This window comes from Nyctereutes procyonoides, unplaced genomic scaffold (genome assembly GCF_905146905.1).
Source record: "Nyctereutes procyonoides isolate TBG_1078 unplaced genomic scaffold, NYPRO_anot_genome, whole genome shotgun sequence".
In the NCBI taxonomy this organism is placed as follows: Eukaryota; Metazoa; Chordata; class Mammalia; order Carnivora; family Canidae; genus Nyctereutes; species Nyctereutes procyonoides.
This window is the reverse complement of record NW_026575020.1, coordinates 55,903,082-55,923,326: the sequence shown is the minus strand read 5'-3', so window position 1 is coordinate 55,923,326 and position 20,245 is coordinate 55,903,082. Positions and strand designations below refer to the sequence as shown.

The following is a 20,245-nucleotide window of genomic DNA, read 5'->3' as shown; positions in this document are numbered from 1 at the left end:
CCGACAAGCCCTTAAAAGATTTGTTGAATGAATGATTGATAAGTTTTCCCTTGATATCTGAATTGATATTAGACTATGTCTCTGTTCACTCAACTCATTCTATAAATTTTTATGAAGCATCTTCTCTGCACCCAGCTGGAGGCTTTGGAAGAATGGCTGTCATATGGCTGCTGTGTGCTAAGGAAGGTCCTAGAGACTTTTCAGTTATTATTCCTAATCTTTTTTTTTTATTATTCATGAGAGACAGAGAGAGAGAGAGAGAGAGAGGCAGAGACACAGGTAGAGGGAGAAACAGGCTCCATGCAGGGAACCCAATGTAAGACTCGATCCTGGGACTCCAGGATTACGCCCTGAGCCAATGGCAGGCACTAAACCGCTGAGCCACCCAGGGATCCCCTATTATTCCTAATCTTTATCAGAAACCACCGGACAGACTTATCATTCTTCTTCTTCTTCTTCTTCTTCTTCTTTTTAACTTTTTTTAAAGTAAGCTCCATGTCTAATGTGTGAGACTTGAACTCACTACCCTGAGATCAAGGGTAGAGTGCTCTGGTATGAAGGAGGGCATTTGTGACAAGCACCAGGTGTTGTACGTAAGTGGTGAATCATGAAATCCTATACCTGAAACTAATACTACACTGTATGTTAACTGGGATTTAAATTAAAAACTTGAAAAAAAGAATCATGTGCTGTACCAACTGATCCAGCCAGGCACCCCGGAAGATTTATTATTAACTCCATTTTTTTTTATTAACTCCATTTTAAAAAAGGAGGACTGAGGTTCCAAGAAATAAATAATGACAATACTAGTGTTTGCAAAGTGAATACTATGTTCCAGGCGCTGTTCAAAGTGTTTATATAAAGTTTTCCCAAAGTCAAACAAGTAGGTCTGCCTGGCCACAGATCGATAACCTTTCCACTGCTTCTCACTTCTTCAACATGTCCTGCTATCCTCCAGAAACTCCTGGTTTAGTGGGGCAGGCAAAACATAGGAACTGGAAATGTCTGAACAGCAGTAGAGGTCTTTAGTTCTGATACTGTGAGGTTTGAGAGCGGGAGAGGAGGATGGCAAGCACGGATCGCTTGCACTGGTGTTGAGAAGAGGTGGAGGGTGTTGGAATGAGGCTATGGAGATGCCTGGGTTTTCACCAGCCGGGTGGGGAAGGGGCTTTCCAGGAAAGAAGTGCAGAGTACAGGCCTTAAAGCATTCCCAATGTTGTTGAATCAGCAAATACTCACTGGGGAACTGCTGTGTGCCAGGTACTGTGATAGGCACTGGGGATACAAAGCTGAAATGAGCATGGTTTGTTCCTCTCTGGAATAAGGAAGCCAGGCTGGTGGGAGTGGATATTTTCTGATGGTGGAACAGGATTGGAAAGGTAGGTGGGGCCTCATGACCTCCAGAGGTTTTTGACTCCTTCCATTAGGCCATGGGAAATAGTGAAGGTTTTTAGGCAGATAAGTGACCTGAAGAAAATTAAAAAAAAAAAATTGTGTATGTGATTTTTCCGTCTTTTTCTTCCTTTGTATCTAGAGTAACCCCCTCCTCTAATTCACAATCCACAAGTGCTTTCATAATACCCTGTCCCTTCTGCTTCACATTAGCCATGCAGCTAATGCTCATCAAATGTCTGCTCTTTGTTTTTTTTTAAAGATTTTATTTATTTATTCATGATAGTCACACAGAGAGAGACAGAGAGGCAGAGACACAAGCAGAGGGAGAAGCAGCTCCATGCAGGGAGCCCGACGTGGGATTCAATCCCGGGTCTCCAGGATCGCGCCCCGAGCCAAAGGCAGGCGCCAAACCGCTGCGCCACCCAGGGATCCCAATGTCTGCTCTTTGATTTAGTTACTGATGCCTTATCAGTTAGAGTAGAAGGATCTTTCTTTTTTGATAGAGCCAGTAAGAATTTTGCCTTCCTTGCTGGGAGTCAGCTCATGCTTGGATATGGCCCTTTCTTCTTATGGGGACTTGACATTTGAATCAGTTACTTCGTTTTTGTTTTTTAATTTTGAACTTTTTCAGGCCATAAAGATTATTTAAACACAAAGAAAATGCTTCTCTGGGTTCATTTGGAGGTTTATGCTGCTGGCACACCTTCCCAGTTCAGTGGCCTTGTTGACCCTTCTCTGTGAGCCCGAGAAGGACTGAGCTCTTCCCAAAGCCCTGGAGAGCAGCCTTGACCTTACATTTGAGACTTTTTCCAAAGGAGCATCAACATTGGACTTTTTGTTGTTGTTTCTATGTAGTCATCGTTAAATATGCTTGATGTTGTACTGAGTAAATGTTTCCAAAAGACATCGTAATTTCATGTTAAGAAAGCAAATCAGGGCAAAAAGACATCATAATTTCATGTTAAGAAAGAAAATCAGGGCAACTTCAGACAGGCAGCTAGAATTATAGTATACAGAACGAATGTGGCACATTTCCTTTTCTTTCCCCACACATTATCCCATAATGGTAACAGCTGACATTTATCGAACGGTTCCTATTTGCCAGACCTGATTGTTCTAAGCTCTACAGTGTTTTCTCCTCTTGTCTTCACACCCTGTGAGGAGTGTCCTTACTGGACAGATGAGGAACATGGGCACAAAGAATTTAAGCAGGGATCATCAAGCCCATAAGTGAGTGAATCAGGATTTGAACCTAGCAGTCCAGCCCTGGAGCCTGAAGTGCTCTGTTGTTTCTGCTAGTCAGGCCATGTGTAGGCTCAGGAGCTCTGCCCACATCATGTCGGCAAGTCTGTCTGACTCGGTCATCAAGTACAATTTGTGAGATGCGAGGAGAGATCTAAAAGTAGACCGAGTGGCAGTGACATGTTCTCTTGGAGTATCTCTTGAGAGAGCTGCTATTTGGTGTGTAATTCCATCTGCTGCTCTGACCTCTGTGTTTTGCTGTTACTGCACATCACACCTGGTTAGGGGACGGCCCAGAGATTGTGAAGAGGGACTTGGAGCGTGAGTTCTGAGGGATTGACTTCTACTCTCTAGTAACACGTCTCCCGCGTCAATAACGGGGCATCCGGTTGCAGAGAAAAGAGGACAGCCTTTTATTTTATTTTATTTTATTTTATTTTAAATTTTTATTTATTTATGATAGTCACACAGAGAGAGAGAGAGGCAGAGACATAGGCAGAGGGAGAAGCAGGCTCCATGCACCGGGAGCCTGACGTGGGACTCGATCCCGGGTCTCCAGGATCGCGCCCTGGGCCAAAGGCAGGCGCCAAACCGCTGCGCCACCCAGGGATCCCCGAGAACTGCCTTTTAAAGCCATCGAGCAGCTCCTCCTTCCAGAGAGAATGAAGATGGGGAGTGAAAGATGTTGAAATACATTGTTATATAAAATATGAATACCACAGACTTCCTGGCTTATGGGATCTGTGGTGATTCCCGTCATTTCTTACTGACCAAACTAAAAAGTACCTGTAGGGGCGCCTGGGTGTGCAGGTGATTAAGCGTCTGGCTCAGGTCATGAGTTCAGGGTCCTGGGATGGAGCCCTGCATGGGGATCCATGCTCAGTAGGGAGTCTGCTTGAGATTCCCTCTCTTCCTCTCCCTCTGTCCCTTCCCCCACTAGCACTCTCTGTCTCTCAAATAAATAAATAAATAAATAAATAAATAAATAAATACATCTTTTTTTTTTTTTTAAAGTATCACCTGCAAATGTATCACTCGGCCTATAGTTTATACTGGAGCCCTGCTGATCTACCATTTAGGATAATCTGTCAAAATTAAGTTTAGTATCGAGCCCTAAGGGTCTGATTTAGAGAATGAGAGTGTGCATAAACATAGAAGGATGGTTGAATAGAGGCCCAAGATTTCAGGTTTTGTTTACATCTTACCATTAAACTCTTTGCAACCTTGGCAAATCTATCATAAGGCTCTCAAATTACCCAGTGGTAAAGGGGAATAGTTTTGACTGTATAGGAATGTGATGATTGAAAAATACCTTGGAATTGCTGGATAAAAAGAAGCCCAGAGCAATGGTGGCTACTCTGCTACCCCCTCTGGTTGGTTATTTATACAGCTACTGATAGTTTTGGATGGAAAGAATATGCACTGATCTTTAAGTAACCATCCTAAGTAGCAAAACAGGGCTTCTGAAGATCTTTCTGCTCTAATCCCTGTATCTAGAAGAGCTAAGATCACTGTGTTTGTGGTCCATGGACCGACCATCCTTCCCCTTCCTATGTGGTGGAAGGGCCGGTGCTGATTTTTTGCTCTTTTGCTGAGCTAGGGTTCCTTTTGTCAAGGTAAATTACTGGTAAAACTCTAAGTTATTTAGAGACTCAGTGAACTGAGGATTGTCAGAGAATCAAGTGATACTTTGACTTTACCTGAGTTCAAATGTATCCTTTCACCTTCAGGAAAGTAGTTGAGTTTTAGTTGAGCCCCTGATACTCCATGTCATCTGAGCCCTTTTATTCACATGTATGCAGGGAGAGCAAGTTATTAAAGGGACTTGACTATATCCATGTGTGAAGTAGAGTTTTGCACATGTAGAGCTTTGTGTCAGTCATGGTACCATTCATTCATTCAAGACATATTTGTAAGTCATATACTATGCTAGCAACTGGGAGTGCAAATATGAAAAAGACCTGGCCCCTGCCCTGAGGAACTCCTGGTATGATGGGGTAGGCAGATTGCCCCTGACTGTGACATATTGTGGTAGGTTCTATGTGACTGTGTGAGAGACATGGCCAGGGTGCTCTGAGAGCAGAGAGGAGTGAGGAGGCTCTCCACCCAGGGCACTGGCTCTGAGAGATGACTCTTTGGACTGGGCAGGGTGAGCAGGATTTCCCAAGTGGATATCGGGAAGGTCATTAAGGCAGAATTAACAAGCAACATGAGGAAGTAACTAAGCAGCAGATGTACATGTTGTGTTTCCAGAAGGGTGAGTGAGGCTGTCAGGACCGGGTCATGAGCAATGTTGGCGGGAGATGAGGTTGGAAAGACAATTTGGGCCCATGTTTGAAGGGGCATAAGGATGGTACTGAGGAGTTTATGCTCTTCTTTATAAGGCAGTAAAGAAGGTCATCGTGATGAATTTGCCACTGACTAGCTTCATGGTGTTGGCTAATGTATTGATCATGAATGAGCCTGTTTCCCCATATATAAAAATACCTATCTTGCAGATATATTTAAAAGATTTAAAAAATGACAGGTATTATGATTTGATTTCCTCTTCAGAAAGTTAATTCTTTAAATCTGTCTCACGGTGTAGGGAGTGAATTGGAAAGACAAAATAAAGGACCAGTTAGGTTGCGGTTTGTTTTAGTTAAGAAAGAACATACAAAGTGCCTGAGCTAGAATAGTGGCATTAAAAATAAAGATGGTGCAGGTTTAAGAATTGTGGGCAGCATGAGTTGAAGGCAGGGAGTAGTTATGGACATGAGTAGTAGCCTCTGTGGGACATCTAACACTTAAACTGGATTCTGTGTGTGGGTTTTATCTGCAGTTTGGTTTGTGCTCTGGGCCCCAGTGTAATCAGATGGTAGGCCACAGCACAGGCACCCTGGCGTATATTCCCTTAGTGCCTGTGTTGGTCTGCCCAGGCTGCTAAACCAAAATACCATCAACTAGGTGTCTAAACAACAGGTATTCATTGCTCAAAGTTCTGGAGGCTGGGAAGGCCAGGGTCACGGTGCTGGCAGATTTAGCTCTGGTGAGGGCCTTCTTGTAGGTGACCAGCTTCCTGCTATGTCCTCACATGCTGGAGAGTGTTGTCTCCGTCTTCATCTCCTTATAAGGGCACTAATCCCATCTTGAGAGGCCCACCATTATGACCTCATCTAACCCTAAGTACCTCCCCAAAGCCTCATCTCCAAATATAGTCCCATTGGGGGTTAGGCCTTTAACATAGGAATTTTTCAGGGGACATAAGAGAGTCCCTGGCAGGAACATGCCTCTTTTCCATGTGTATGAGGGTGCGCATTGAGTTATTTGAGATTGAGTTATTTGCCTTTTGCATGCTATCATCTTTCCTTCTTCCTTCCTTTATAAATAAATTGTACTACAACTGTGTTTGGCATTTGGTTTGGCAGTATTTACATTTTTAATTGTGCATGCCCTTCATGCCAAGCTACTTCATTTCTCTGAATCTCTGTGTAAAGGAGAAACACACTCCTTTGTATTCTGCTGCAACACTGATTCACTTTTGACACCAGACGTGGGCCTTGCACACATCAGGCAGGAATTGTTAAATAAATTATAGTGTGTCTACACTAAGAACTGGTATTTAGCCAAAAATAAAGTAGATTTGTACCCACTGAGATGAAAATATACCCATAACCATATGGTTTGCTGAGAAAAGCAAGTTGTTATGTATAATGTAGAATCTGATTCAATTTCTGATAAAAATAACAGTATGTCACAATATATGTATGTTTATGTATTTATATTTGTAGGTACATAAAATGTCAGAAAACCATTTCACCCTGTTACAGTAGTAACTCTTGGAGTATATCAGTGAGGGGAAGTACTTACTTCTGACTTTGTATTCTTCTATAGGAATATGAATTTGAAAAAAAAAAAGGAATATGAATTTGAATTTATATTTTTCCTAGTGAGCACATTTTTATTGTTAAAATGGAAGCATTAACATTTTCGGTAAAAATAGGAAAAGGGACTGATGCTGAGCAGGGGAGGAGACAGTTCTAGGAAAATACACGGAGTACAAAAGTTAAGGAAATTCACAAAATAATGGCTTAATTGTTTAGTGAACTACAGGAAGGGTGTGGCCTTGTGGAGAATAACAGATCAGAATGAGCATGGTGAGAATTGGAACCAGGTAGCTTCATTGCCCTGGTGCCAATGTGCAATGATTTACCTTTAGAAACATAAGATTCGTATGTTCCGAAACATAAAAAGCCTGCTTTTTAATAACCTGAGAGTAAAAGAAAACCCAGACCATAAAACATCTAAACCAGGGAATGGATAATCCCATCTTTATATGGTTTAGGGCTTTACAAACAGTTTTACTTAAGGATTTTTAAAAACAGCTTCCTTATTAATACAGGTCTCCTGGCTTCTGCTGCTCAGAGGTGACCACCCTGCTCAGCTCAATAAATGATCTTCTCAACCTTTTATTCTACTTGTAGATTTTTTAAAAATTGTAACAAAATAACATGTACCATCATAACCATTTTAAGTGTACTGTTCAGTGGTGTTAAGTGTATTCAGGTTGTCGTGCAACCAATCTCCAGAACACTTCCCTTTAACACTGAAACTCTACCCATTGAACACTGAGACCCCATTGTCCTCTCCTCCCAGCCCCTGGCACCTGCCCTTTTACTTTCTGTCTCTATGAAATTGACTAGCTACCACATGTAAGTGGAATCTTGTAGTGTTTGTCCTCTTGTGTCCGGGTTATTTCACAATATCTTCAAGGTTCATCCATGTTGTAGCAGGTGTCAGAACTTCCTAGCTTTTTTTTTAAGATTTTATTTATTTATTCATGACAGACACAGAGAGAGGAAGAGAGAGAGAGGCAGAGACACAGGCAGAGGGAGAAGCAGGCTCCATGCAGGGAGCACGACGTGGGACTCGATCCCAGGTCTCCAGGATCACACCCCAGGCTGAAGGCGGTGCTAAACCGCTGGGCCACTGGGGCTGCCCAGAACTTCCTAACTTTTTAAGGCTGAATAATGTTCCACTGTGTGCATAGACCACATTTTGTTCATGCATCCATGCATCGATAGGCAGCTGGGTTGTTTCTACCTCTTGACTGTTGTAAATAGCACTGTTGAGAGCATGGGTGTCAGGCTCAGTGTTTAGGGCATATGTGGATGCCAGGGTCCTGCTAGGGATGAAACGACTCTCCAGTTTTAGAAAATTATGTAAATGAAATCATTGTAGGTCTTCAGTCTTGAAATTTAACTGGTTTTTATGTTTTGGCCAAAAACATATTCCATTTATATTACTTTTTATCCTTAATAAAGATGAAGAAATTATTTCAAATACCTTCTTTAGGGGAAGTTGCTTCCTCCCACATAGTGAGTAAATACTGAATGTGTAAACAAACTATTTTGCAATGTGAAGATAATATAGTACTGTTTTCAAATACCAAGAGAATATAATCTAATTGTAGATTTAATTCTAGTTGGAGTGGGGTTTATTTTTGGTATGTTTGCTTGTTTAGTAAACTCTATGCCCAACGTGGGGCTTGAACTCAGGATCCTGAGATCAAGAGTCACACGCTCTACTGATGGGGCCAGCCACCCGCCCCCCCCCAAGAGTTAGTTTCAGCTCTCTTGATTCCAGAGATAACAAGAAAAAAGCTGGTTACTTTTATATGGAGAGCAGGGTAGGGTTTCTTTCTTTCTTTCTTTCTTTCTTTCTTTCTTTCTTTCTTTCTTTCTTTCGAGGTAAATAAGAGCTTAAAATATGAAACTCAACAGTATGTGTAAAGTCAACTATACCTTTGGAAAATAAATTATAGCATAAAAAACAATGAAACGCCGGGGCACCTGCACCCCGATGTTTCTAGCAGCCATGTCCACAATAGCCAAACTGTGGAAGGAGCCTTGGTGCCCATCGAAAGATGAATGGATAAAGAAGATGTGGTTTATGTATACAATGGAATATTACTCAGCCATTAGAAACAACAAATACCCACCATTTGCTTCAACGTGGATGGAACTGGAGGGTATTATGCTGAGTGAAGTAAGTCAATCGGAGAAGGACAAACAGTGTATGTTCTCACTCATTTGGGGAATATGAATAATAGTGAAGGGGAATATAAGGGAAGGGAGAAGAAATGTGTGGGAGATATCAGAAAGGGACACAGAACATAAAGACTTCTAACTCTGGGAAATGAACTAGGGGTGGTGGAAGGGGAGGAGGGCGGGGGGTGGGGATGAATGGGTGGCGGGCACGGAGGGGGACACTTGACTGGATGAGCACTGGGTGTTATTCTGTATGTTGGTAAATTGAACACCAATAAAAATTAATTTATTAAAAAAAATAATTTCAAAAAAAAAATAAAATAAATTATAGCATAAAAAAAAAACAACTTTGGAAGCTAGTTGAGTTTAAGAATTTGCTACTTTGGGATCCCTGGGTGGCGCAGCGGTTTGGCGCCTGCCTTTGGCCCAGGGCGCGATCCTGGAGACCCAGGATCGAATCCCACATAGGGCTCCTGGTGCATGGAGCCTGCTTCTCCCTCTGCCTATGTCTCTGCGCCTCTCTCTCTCTCTGTGTGTGACTATCATAAATAAATAAATAAAATTTAAAAAAAAATTTCAACTTTAAAAAAAATAAAAATAAAAATAAAAAAAGAATTTGCTACTTTAAGAATTTTGCTTTGAAAAGGGGATTTTTGTTCTTCTGGGAATTTTCTGACCTGATACCTCTGTTTTACCGAGTTGGGTTTCTGTAGTAGGTCAGTCATCAGATAGACAGGAGTCCCATGGCTGTAGGAAGGCAGCAGTGTGATGGAGGCCAGCAAGCCAAGTCAGTGAGCGCAGCTATGCTCCACCCTGACATCCCCAGTGACAAAGACCTCAGGAAGGGTTGCTACGAGAGAAGTCAGATCCTTTGATATGGCTGTTCCTGCCATACCTGGTCCTTTTTTTTTTTTTTTTAACTTTCATTTTTTAAAACCTGTCCTTTTAACTTACTTTCTATTGCTTTTCTTCTCACTTTTTAAAATTGTTAATTGTGAAATATTTATATGTAAGAATATAAACCATTTATCTACAGTTTAAAGAAACTGTAAACAAACACCCTGTACCTGCCACCCAGATCAAGAAGTGGAACATGGCCAGCACCTTAGAAGTTTTCCCTGTGCTTGACCCTGATTGCATCTGTACTACTTTGTTAAATAACAGCTTTATGGAGATATAATTCACCATGAATTTCTCCATGGTAGAGTTACCTTCTTCCTCTTTGTTGTTAATAAGTATCTTGGGGAAGATAGTTTGAAACTACAGCTTAGATTTTTTTTTTTTAATGGTGAAAAGCATCAGCTAAGTTTGCTCCTTTCTTTAGCTAAATATGCTTCATTGGCCAAGTCTAGTGAAATAGGATGCTCCATATTAGATTTACTACATTGCTTTGAGATCGTGGTTTTCTTTCTGGTGTGTAAATTTCAGGGTATAGTTATATGGATAGAAGCTATGGAAAGGGAGGCGCCTGGGTGGCTCCATCAGTTAAGTGTCCAATCCTTGATTTCAGCTCAGGTCATGATCTCAGGGTCATGAGATCAAACTCCATGTCAGGCTCCACACTAAGCTAGGAGTCTGCTTGAGATTCTCTCTCTTCTTCTCCCTCTCTTTCTAAAATATAAATAAAATCTTGGTATGCCTGGGTGGTTCAGCCATTAAGCATCTGCCTTCAGCTCAGGGCATGATCCTGGAATTCTGGGATCAATTCCCACATCGGGCTTCCTGCGAAGAGCCTGCTTCTCCCTCTGCCTGTGTCTCTGCCTTCTCTATGTGTCTCTCATGAATAAATAAATAAATAATTTTATAAATAAATAAATAAAATCTTTAAAAAAAAAGAAGCTATAGAAAAGGGTTGCAGTGTAACTTGAAATGATGAGAGAGAGGAGAGAAATTCTCTGGAGAAGAAACTTTGCTGGAGATGAATGAGGAATAGGAGCAATTTTTTTTAAAGATTTTATTTATTTATTCATGAGACACACACACACACACACAAACACACACAGAGAGAGAGAGAGAGAGAGAGAGAGAGAGAGAGAGAGAAAGAGAGAGGCAGAGACACAGGCAGAGGGAGAAGCAGGCTCCACGCAGGGAGCCCGACGTGGAACTCTGTCCTGGGTCTCCAGGATCACGTCCTGGACTGAAGGTGGCACTAGACCTCTGAGCCACCCAGGCTGCCCCAGGAGCAATTTTTAGTAGCTGTTGGCCTCTGGTGGGTTATCTTCTCTGTATAAGAATTTCTTTTTTTCTTTTTAAAAGATTTTATTTATTTATTCATGAGAGAAACAGAGAGAGAGAGAGGCAGAGACACAGGCAGAGGAAGAAGCAGGCTCCATGCAGGAAGCCTGAACATGGGAATCGATTCCAGGTCTCCAGGATCACGCCCTGGGCTGAAGGCAGCACAAAACTGTTGAGCCACCTAGGTTGCCCCCTTTTCTGTATAAGAATTTCAAAATCAGTTTGGCTTATAAAAGAGAAAGAATTATAAAAGGAGAAGGAAGTAGAGGAGGAGAAGGAGGAAATACTTTTCTGTTCTTACCTTAAATTTGGCATCTGTGCTGGCTAAGTAGATAGTTTTCTTTACTAATCATTAGGCCATGCCCACTGTGATCCCCTCCGCCCATTACACAAATCATTGATTGATTGACTTAATCATTCCTTCATTCATTTGCCATTTTTAAAAAAAAGTATTTATTTATTTATTTGACAGAGCACAAGCAGGGCAAACAGGAGAGAGAGAGAGGGAGAAATGAGCCCCCTGCAGAGCAGAGAGCTGGATGTAGGGCTTGATCCCAGGACTCTGAGATCATGACCTGAGCTGAAGCCAGACACTTAACCAACTGAGCCACCTAGGCGCCCCTCATTTACCATTTTTTAAAAAAGATTTATTTATTTTGAGAGCGAGAGAACACCAGCAGGAGGAGCAGAGGGAGAGGGAGAGAGAACCCCAAGCAGACTCCATGCTGAGTGCAGAGCCTGACATGGAGCTCAAACTCATGCCCCTGAGATCAGGACCTGAGTGGAAAAAAAAAGTCTCACACCCAACTGACTGTGCCACTCAGGTGCCCCTCATTTACCATTTTATTGAACACCTGTGATAGTCCAGGCTAATGTTAAACATTAGAAATACAAAGGCAGATAAAATGCAGTCCCTGAACCTAGGAACTTCTCCAATAGCCAGGAGGCATGAACGTGTTGGAGGAGGGGCTGAGCAGCAAAGGCACACAGGCGTCTAAACTAAGTGAGGGGAAAAAAATTAAATAAATAAATAAACAAATAAATAAATAAATAAACAAACTAAACTAGGTGAGGTCTGCTCCCAATGATTCCATCTAACTAAAGCATAGCATCCAGAGGGCTGTGGAGTCAGGCCTATGGAGGGACCTTGTGTGCCTTCCAGCAGGCTTTGGACTTTTCTCCTGTAGACGTGGGGAACCACTAGTCGGTTTTAGACTGGGTGTCCTATAATACACATTTTGAGAGATTGCTCAGACGGTAGTATAGAGGATGCATTAGAGGGTCATAAGGACAGAGAACCAGTAGTCCATATGAGATTCAATGGAAGTCTGATCTCAGGTTGCAATGGGAATGAAAAAGATGGCCCTGACTCATGGGACAGGATTTATGCTGGTAACCAGTATGAGCAACAGAGTCTAGGTTTTGGTAATCGGACGATCTTACAGGCCCCCTCAAAGGACATGGCCAGCTGGTGGGTTTTCCTGTTCTGTGTGGTAGATCCATCCTAGCGTACTGGCTCCTTTAAGCCCTTTGATCATTTCTTCCAACAACTGCTGTGTCAGTTCTGGAATCTGTTAGTGCGGTCCGTTGATTTTTCTAACAGGCCATTTTCCCCAGCACCTGTTAGACCCAGGACCCTTGCCAAGGTGTTAGTTCTGTGTCACGAGAGTATGTCCCCATACCAGCAGGCTCTCCCTCATCCAGCTTTATATTCCACACCCCATGAGCCAGCACCCTTGGACCACTCCCACATATGCTTCCAGTTCTGACCTGTGTCTGTTAGCCTGGGCCTGCATCTCTTTGGCATAATAACCACCCCCCTCTCTCTTAGCAGGCCTAGCAGGCCCCAGGTGAATAATACTGAGATTTGACCCTAATTATGGTCTATGGCCAGGAGAGAAGATGGGGCAGCTCCCATATGGGGCAAGCATTGTCTTGTCTGAGACTGCTGTGTCATCTTCAAGCAAGGGGAATTCCCCAGTCTTCCAAGGAGAGGGAGCCAGCTACTTTGCAGGCCCAGGGAATCTGGGGTTCATGGTTCTCAGATGAATATACATAGACATCTCCTCAAGCCTTAGAGTCTGCTCTTTTCCCATCAGAGCCCTGACTTACCTGCACTGAGAGCTCAGCCTTCTTTTTGGTTTAGCCACTGCTTAAAATTAGGTCCCATGCCTATAGGAAACGACTGTCTTTAAAATTTGCCACAGGAGGCTGGCTGACTGTCATACTTGGCTTTAAATTGTTGACTGCTGTATCTGAGACTGGTTTTTTCCCTTTTCAATGAATGGATGGCTCTTAATAACAGCCGCCCACTTGTACAGTTTTACTGTAGCCATTTCTCTTGTACTTCCTGTACCAGAGACAGTAAACCAACCAGCGCATCCCCTGCCATGTGTCGCACTACTACAATACTCCAGGGACCATCTGGGGTGGGGAGGGTCCTCATTGCCATCTGGCTGGTGCGTAACCTACCCCCAATTCCATCCACAGAGTCCACATCCTTAGGCAACTCCTGATACCAGGTTCTCTAGAAACAAACCTGAGATGGAGATCTTTGTGAAAGCTGTTTATTGAAGGAAGGCTCTCCTGGGAATAGGGTAATAGTAGCCAGATGGGGCAGGGGAGCAAAACTGAACAACGACGTGGTTCTGGCAGAGACTCCCTTCAGCCTGGTCCCTCGGGAAAGCTTTGGAGTACAACTTGTACCATAGAGTCGCCCTGTCTCAAGGCAAGGGGCCTGGCCTTTTGTACGCCCTGCTCACGTCTCACTGGCTGCTCACTGCCCTGTGGTGGTATGATGAAGGAGAAATCAGGGGCATTTTCTTGGATCAGGAGGCTCTGGTTCCTAATTCCTGGAGAAGGAGCAGCTATGGGCTGTTTGTGGCCAACATTCTCAGCAGCTGGAGAACGAGAACGAAGTAAGGGGGTGGAGGTGGGGTGTGAAAGCATCGCTAGAGGATTCATTCCCACTTCTCTTGCCTTTTTTTTTTTTTCTCCTTGCTTTTTATTCGAATAGCACATCTTGGAGATCATTCTAGACCTATTTATATAGAGCTGGCTTATCCTTTTTTTTTTTTTTTTGGTTAAGATTTTATCTATTTATTTATGTGAGAGAGACCACAAGCAGGAAGAGGGGCAGAGGGAGAGGGAGAAGCAGACTACCCACTGAGCAGGGAGCCCGGTGTGGGACTCAATAATCCCAGGACTCAGAGATCACGACCTGAGCCAAAGGCAGACGCTTAACCAACTGAGCAACCCAGGCACCCCTGGCTTGTCCTTTTTAAAAATTGTACTTATTAAAGTATAACAGATACATTGAAAGGTAATAAATCATACATGTACAATTGATTTTCACAAAGCAAACACACCTCTATGACCAGTGTCCAGATTGAGAACTAGAATATGGCCAGGCCCCACAGAAGCTCCCTTGATACCCCTTCCTATCACTACCTCTAACTCAGGGTAACTGCTTTCTTGTCTTCTCTCCAGATTTGATCTTTATGTAAGTGGAACCATATATACTTGCCCATGTATGTCTGGTCCCTTTTACATAGAATATTTGTGAAATTTGCTTTATCTCTACATAGAATAACCATGTATTCTATTGCATATGTGCTCCCCTTGGGAGCATACCACAGCTTATCCACTCTATGGTTTATGGCTTTTGGCATTCTGTTGCGTGGGGCTATTACAAACAGTGCTGCTGTGACCATCCTATTGCATGTATTTTGTGGAGCTTAAGCAGGCATCCCCATTCCAAGTATTCCTAGGATTGGCATTGCCATGGGATGGGAGTATGCTGTCATAGATCCTGCTGAACAGTATTCCTAAGCAGTTTCCTCCAGCCAGCATGGTTTAGCGTCCCAGCACCTAGTATTTTCCATCTTTTTCATTCTGGTGGTTGTTTTTTTGTTTGTTTGTTTTTTCATTCTGGTGGTTGTGTAGAATTAATTTTCGCTTTCCTAATGATTCCTGAGGCCAAGCACCTTTACATATGTTTGTTGGCCATTTGGATTCCTCCTTTGTGAAATGTCAGGTCAAATCTTTTCTATTAGCTTATTTGGTTTTTCTTTCTTGGTAAGGAAATACTGAGAAAATAGGAGTCCTTTCTCAGATAAATATATTGCAAATGTCTTCTCCCAGTCTCTGCTTGCCTTTCACTATCTCTTTTTCTTCTAATTTGTGTATTTTATTGGGATATAATTGACATATAACGTTGTGTTAATTTAAGATATACAGTGTGTTGATCTGATACATTTATGTGATTATATGTGTTTGTAGTCTTAGCTCACACCTCTATCAAGTCACATAGTGGAGAACCCTAACCCTAACCCAAGCCCATCATAGCTCTTGAGTGTTTCCTGCAGAATTCAGCAAAACGTCAGTATTTTGTGAGGCCCAAATAACTCAATGTGAGCTCAAGCCAGATCTGACAAGAAGAACATCCTATTGAAACTCAAGCCTTTTCACTTTTTTAAAAAAACATTTTATTTATTTATTCATGAGAGACAGAGAGAGAGAGAGGCAGAGACATAGGTGAGGGAGAAGCAGGCTCCTCGAGGGGAGCCTGATCCTGGGATTCCAGGATCACACCCTGGGGCCGAAGGCAGACACTCAACCACTGAGCCACCCAGGCGTCTCAAGCTTTTTCACTTTTAACAGAATTTTCTTATTCATCCATACCCACTTCCAACTACAGTAATTCGTATTTTCCTTTAACACCAGAAGTTCATCTAAACTGGGAGGAAATCTAGTTGTGTCTAGTGCTGTACAATCATGGAAGAAGAAACCAGGATGTTTTTATAAGGGGGTGGTTTAAAATGAGACCTCTGGGCAGCCTGGTGGTTCACCGGTTTAGCCCCTGCCTTCAGCCCAGGGCATGATCCTGGAGTCCCAGGATTGAGTCCTGCATCGGGCTCCCTGCGTGGAGCCTGCTTCTCCCTCTGCCTGTGTCTCTGCCTCTCTCTCTCTCTCTCTCTGTCTCTCATGAATAAATAAATAAAGTCTTTAAAATGAGGCCTTTGTTTTCAGACTTTAAAGAGCTGCTCCCCATCTCCCCAGAATGTGTCCTGTTTTCAGTAGAGGGTGTATGGGCATCTCAAGCTGCAGTGAATTTTGTTGCCCTTCGTGCCCCTCAAACCCTGGGCTCCCCTCTCTTCCTAATATACACGAGAGGCTCATGTGACAACTGAACACACAGTGTTGTGTCGCACTGAAAGAGGCCTTTGGGTATTTTATGTAAGTGTTGTAAAGAATGTGTCTTGTCATTCTGGAAAGGGCAAAACTATAGAGATAGAAAACAGATCCATGGTTGCCAGGGACTGGGATGCAGAGAGGCGTTGCCTACAGAAGGATGTGAAGGAACATTTAGGGGTGATGGAAACGCTCGGTATCCTGATTACGATGATTAATAGCTATGTGTTTGTCAAAATTCACAGAACTGTACACTAAAAAGGGTGAATTTTACTTTTGATGTAAATTATATCTCAATAAACCTGACTGAAAAAAAAAACAGAGAGAGAATATGTCTTGGGAAGGAGGAATGGTTCATACACACGCCAGTGCTCTCTCTGAAGCCTGGTCTCCACGTAGCTAAGGGCGCCCCTGTTCGTGGGCAGATACCACAGAGAAGTACAGAGCTGAGTGTGCCCATGGTGCTAGGAGGGGTGGCAGGGCAAGCCTTGCTCTGCATGGGCAGCCGTCAGCCACAGTAGTTAATCCCAGCTCCCCGGTGGTGGCATATGTCTCACTGCAGCACGGAAGTTGTTCATGCAGACGGATGCTTGGTTTTCTTCACTGGCTCCTCATTGTTTTGTGTCATGCTGTTTGTTACACCGCTAGGGCCACAACAGCAAGAGGGGAGCTTGCTTAACTCCCATTTTACTTTATGGAATGTCTTCCATCGCCTTCCAGTCATAAGCTGAGAACCTCAAAGAGCCTTCCAGTCACCGTGGTGGGAATTTATGTCTCCCCAGCAGCCTGCTGTTCATGAGAGGTTATATTCCAATAGAGTATGTGACAGATTTACAGTAATTCTTCTGGGTCACAACAAAGTGAAATACATTCTATTTTTTAAAAAGATTTATTTATTTATTTATTCAGAGAGAGAGAGGCAGAGACACAGGTAGAGGGAGAAGCAGGCTCCATGCAGGAAGCCCAACGTGGGACTCCATCCTGGGACTCCAGGATCACACCCCGGGCTTCAGGCGGCGCTAAACCGCTGCACCACCGGGGCTGCCCGTGAAATACATTCTAATGGTATTTACCCCAAGCGCACTGGGATTCCCAGATAAGAGAGGTTTATCTAATTGCTGATATTTCATTCGTACATTCTTTTTTCTAAGTACAGGCATACGTTGTCTTATGGCGTTTCATTTTATTGCGCTTCGCGGATATTGAGTTTTTTACAATTTGAAGGTTTGTGGCAATCTTGTGTTGAGTGAGTTCCAACAGCATTTGTTCACTTCATGTCTTGCATCACATTTTGTTAATTCTTACAATATTTCAAACTTTTTCATTATTGTATTTGTTATGTGATCTGGAATAAGTGATGATTACTGACTCGCTGAAAGCTCAGATATGGTTAGCATTTTTTAGCATAAAAGATATTTTTTAAAGATTTTATTTACTTACTTGAGAGAGAGATTAGGAGAGCACAAGCGAGGCAGGGACAGAGGGAGAGGGAGAAGCAGACTTCTCCCTGAGCGGAGCCCAATGCAGACCTCAATCCTAGGACCCCGAGACCTGAGATCATGACCTGAGCCAATGTCAGACACTTAACCGACTGAGCCACCTAGGCGCTCCAGCAATAAAATATTTTTAAATTAATATATGCACATCATTTTTTTTACACACAATGCTCTTACATACATGACGGACTACAGCATAGGGTGAACATAACTCTTGTATGCACTGGGAAACTGAAACATTCATTCAACTCACTTTATTGCAGCAGTCTAGACCTGAATGCACAGGCATAGTATCTCCGGGGTATGCCTGCGTTCACAACTGTATTACAGGCAGAATTCTTTAAAGAGTATAGTACTACTGGGGTGCCTAGATGGCTCAGTCGGTTGAGTGTCTGATTCAGTTTTGGCTCAGGTCATGATCTCAGGGTCCTGGAATTGAGCCCCAGATCGGGCTCAGTGCTCAGTACCGAGTCTGCTTGACCCTCTCCCTCTGCTCCTCCCCCTGCTTTCTCTCCTCTATCATAAATAAATAAAATCTTTTTTAAAAAGGAAGATAGGGGGATCCCTGGGTGGCGCAGCAGTTTAGCGCCTGCCTTTGGCCCAGGGCGCGATCCTGGAGACCCGGGATTGAATCCCACGTCGGGCTCCCGGTGCATGGAGCCTGCTTCTCCCTCTGCCTGTGTCTCTGCCTCTCTCGCTCTCTCTGTGTGACTATCATAAATAAATTTTAAAAAAAGTATAAAAAAAAAGAAGATAGGGGCAGCCTGGGTGGCTCAGCGGTTTAGCGCCGCTTTCAGCCCAGGGTGTGATCCTCAAGACCTGGGATCGAGTCCCACGTCAGGCTCCCTGTATGGAGTCTGCTTCTCCCTCTGCCTGTGTCTCTGCCTTTCTCTCTCTCTCTCTCTCTGTGTTTGTGTGTGTCTCTCATGAATAAATAAAATGAAATCTTTTAAAAAAAGAAGAAGATAGTATTATCACTAATGATAATCAAATGATCACCAGTATTTTCATAGCACTGTATGATCTTTAAAACATTTCTTGGGGTGCCTGAGTGGCTCAGTGCATTAAGTGTCTGCCTTTGGCTCAGGTCATGATCCTGGATCTTGGGATTGAGCCCCACATTTGGCTCCCTGTTCAGTAGGGAGTCTGCTTCTTCCTCTGCCTCTCCTCCCTGCTCATGCTCTCATTCTCTGGCTCATCTCTCTCTTTCAAATAAATAAAATCTTAAAAGAAAACATTTCTTATTTGATTTTAACCACTCTCGTAGATAGATAAAGGCTATAAATCCCATTTTACAGATGAGGCAACTGATGCCCAGAGACGATAAATTACTCACCGAAGTCTCACTTATCAGTAAGTGCAAGAACTGAGGCCCGACACTGGGTCTTCCAGACCCTGGTAGTGCCACCACTTTATTAAATAATCTCATTTTCATTCTCTGGTATTGCATGCAGTTCACTGGCAAGACCAGTGGGTCTTAGCTTCTAGTTAAAGCTAATACATATTGATGCACAAACTCTTTATTAAAAAACACTTGCTAGTGTGTGTTTTCCAGTTATTTTGTGAACATTATTAGTCCCAGCTGGCCATTTTGCCCGAGGGGCAATTATTCAGAACCCTGAGAGTCATCGCAGCCACATGCTGTGCTCTTCTGAAGATCTTATTCATGTATTCATGCTACAGATATCTATCTCTATCTTCTACATGTTCTGTTCTAATCACTCTATGCGAAACAAAGACAACTCTGACATGAATTTTTTCCTCGAGTTTATAATCTCGCAGGAAGATCAGTCATATACACACATGGGGAGGACATGATACACGAGTTGCACAGTTTCACAGAAGCTCTGAGAAAGGAACTTTATGACCTTAAGTTTTGCTGACTTGGAAAGTGGCACTAAAACACTTGAACTTGTGGTTTGTTGTTTAATGCTGTTTCTTAAACCAGAACACAAAGATCTGCTGTGGTATTCAGCAGTGAAACTAAAGCATCTGTATTGTAGGAATTTCCTCGAAATTTCTTTGAAACATACTGAAGCTAAATGTACATACTCTCACCTCTGCTTCCTGTTGTCATCATACACGCCACCTTACGGGAAACTATGCTTATTGCTGTTGCATTTCAAAGAAAAAATTTTTTTTCAGCTTTTAAAGATATGCATAGTAGCCTTAGTTTGTAGTGAAACTGTTCTACAAATTCTATAAAAGCCAAAGACTTCTTTTTTAAAAAATTTATTTATTCATGAGAGACACAGAGAGAGAGAGGCCGAGACACCGGCAGAGGTAGAAGCAGGCTCCATGCAGGGAGCCCAATGTGAGACTCAATCCTGGGACTCGATCCCGGGACTCGATCCCGGGACTCCAGAATCATGCCCTGGGCTGAAGGCAGGTGCCAAACCGCTGAGCCACCCAGGGATTCCCCAAAAACCAAGACTTCTGAGTCAAATAACAGTTCATTACATTATGTAATAGTGTCCCCAAGAAGCACACTTATTGCATTTTCTAAAATGGTCTTGCCGGGATCCCTGGGTGGCGCAGCGGTTTGGCGCCTGCCTTTGGCCCAGGGCGTGATTCTGGAGACCCGGGATCGAATCCCACATCTGGCTCCCGGTGCATGAGCCTGCTTCTCCCTCTGCCTGTGTCTCTGCCTCTCTC

General features: G+C 43.1%; 1 protein-coding gene across 4 annotated transcripts in view; it reads left to right on the top strand.

The window, feature by feature from the left end:
• RNF157 (ring finger protein 157) overlaps nucleotides 1-20,245 on the top strand; it is an 81,231-nt gene that overhangs the window by 22,670 nt on the left and 38,316 nt on the right. The gene's annotated exons all lie outside the window — the stretch shown is intronic.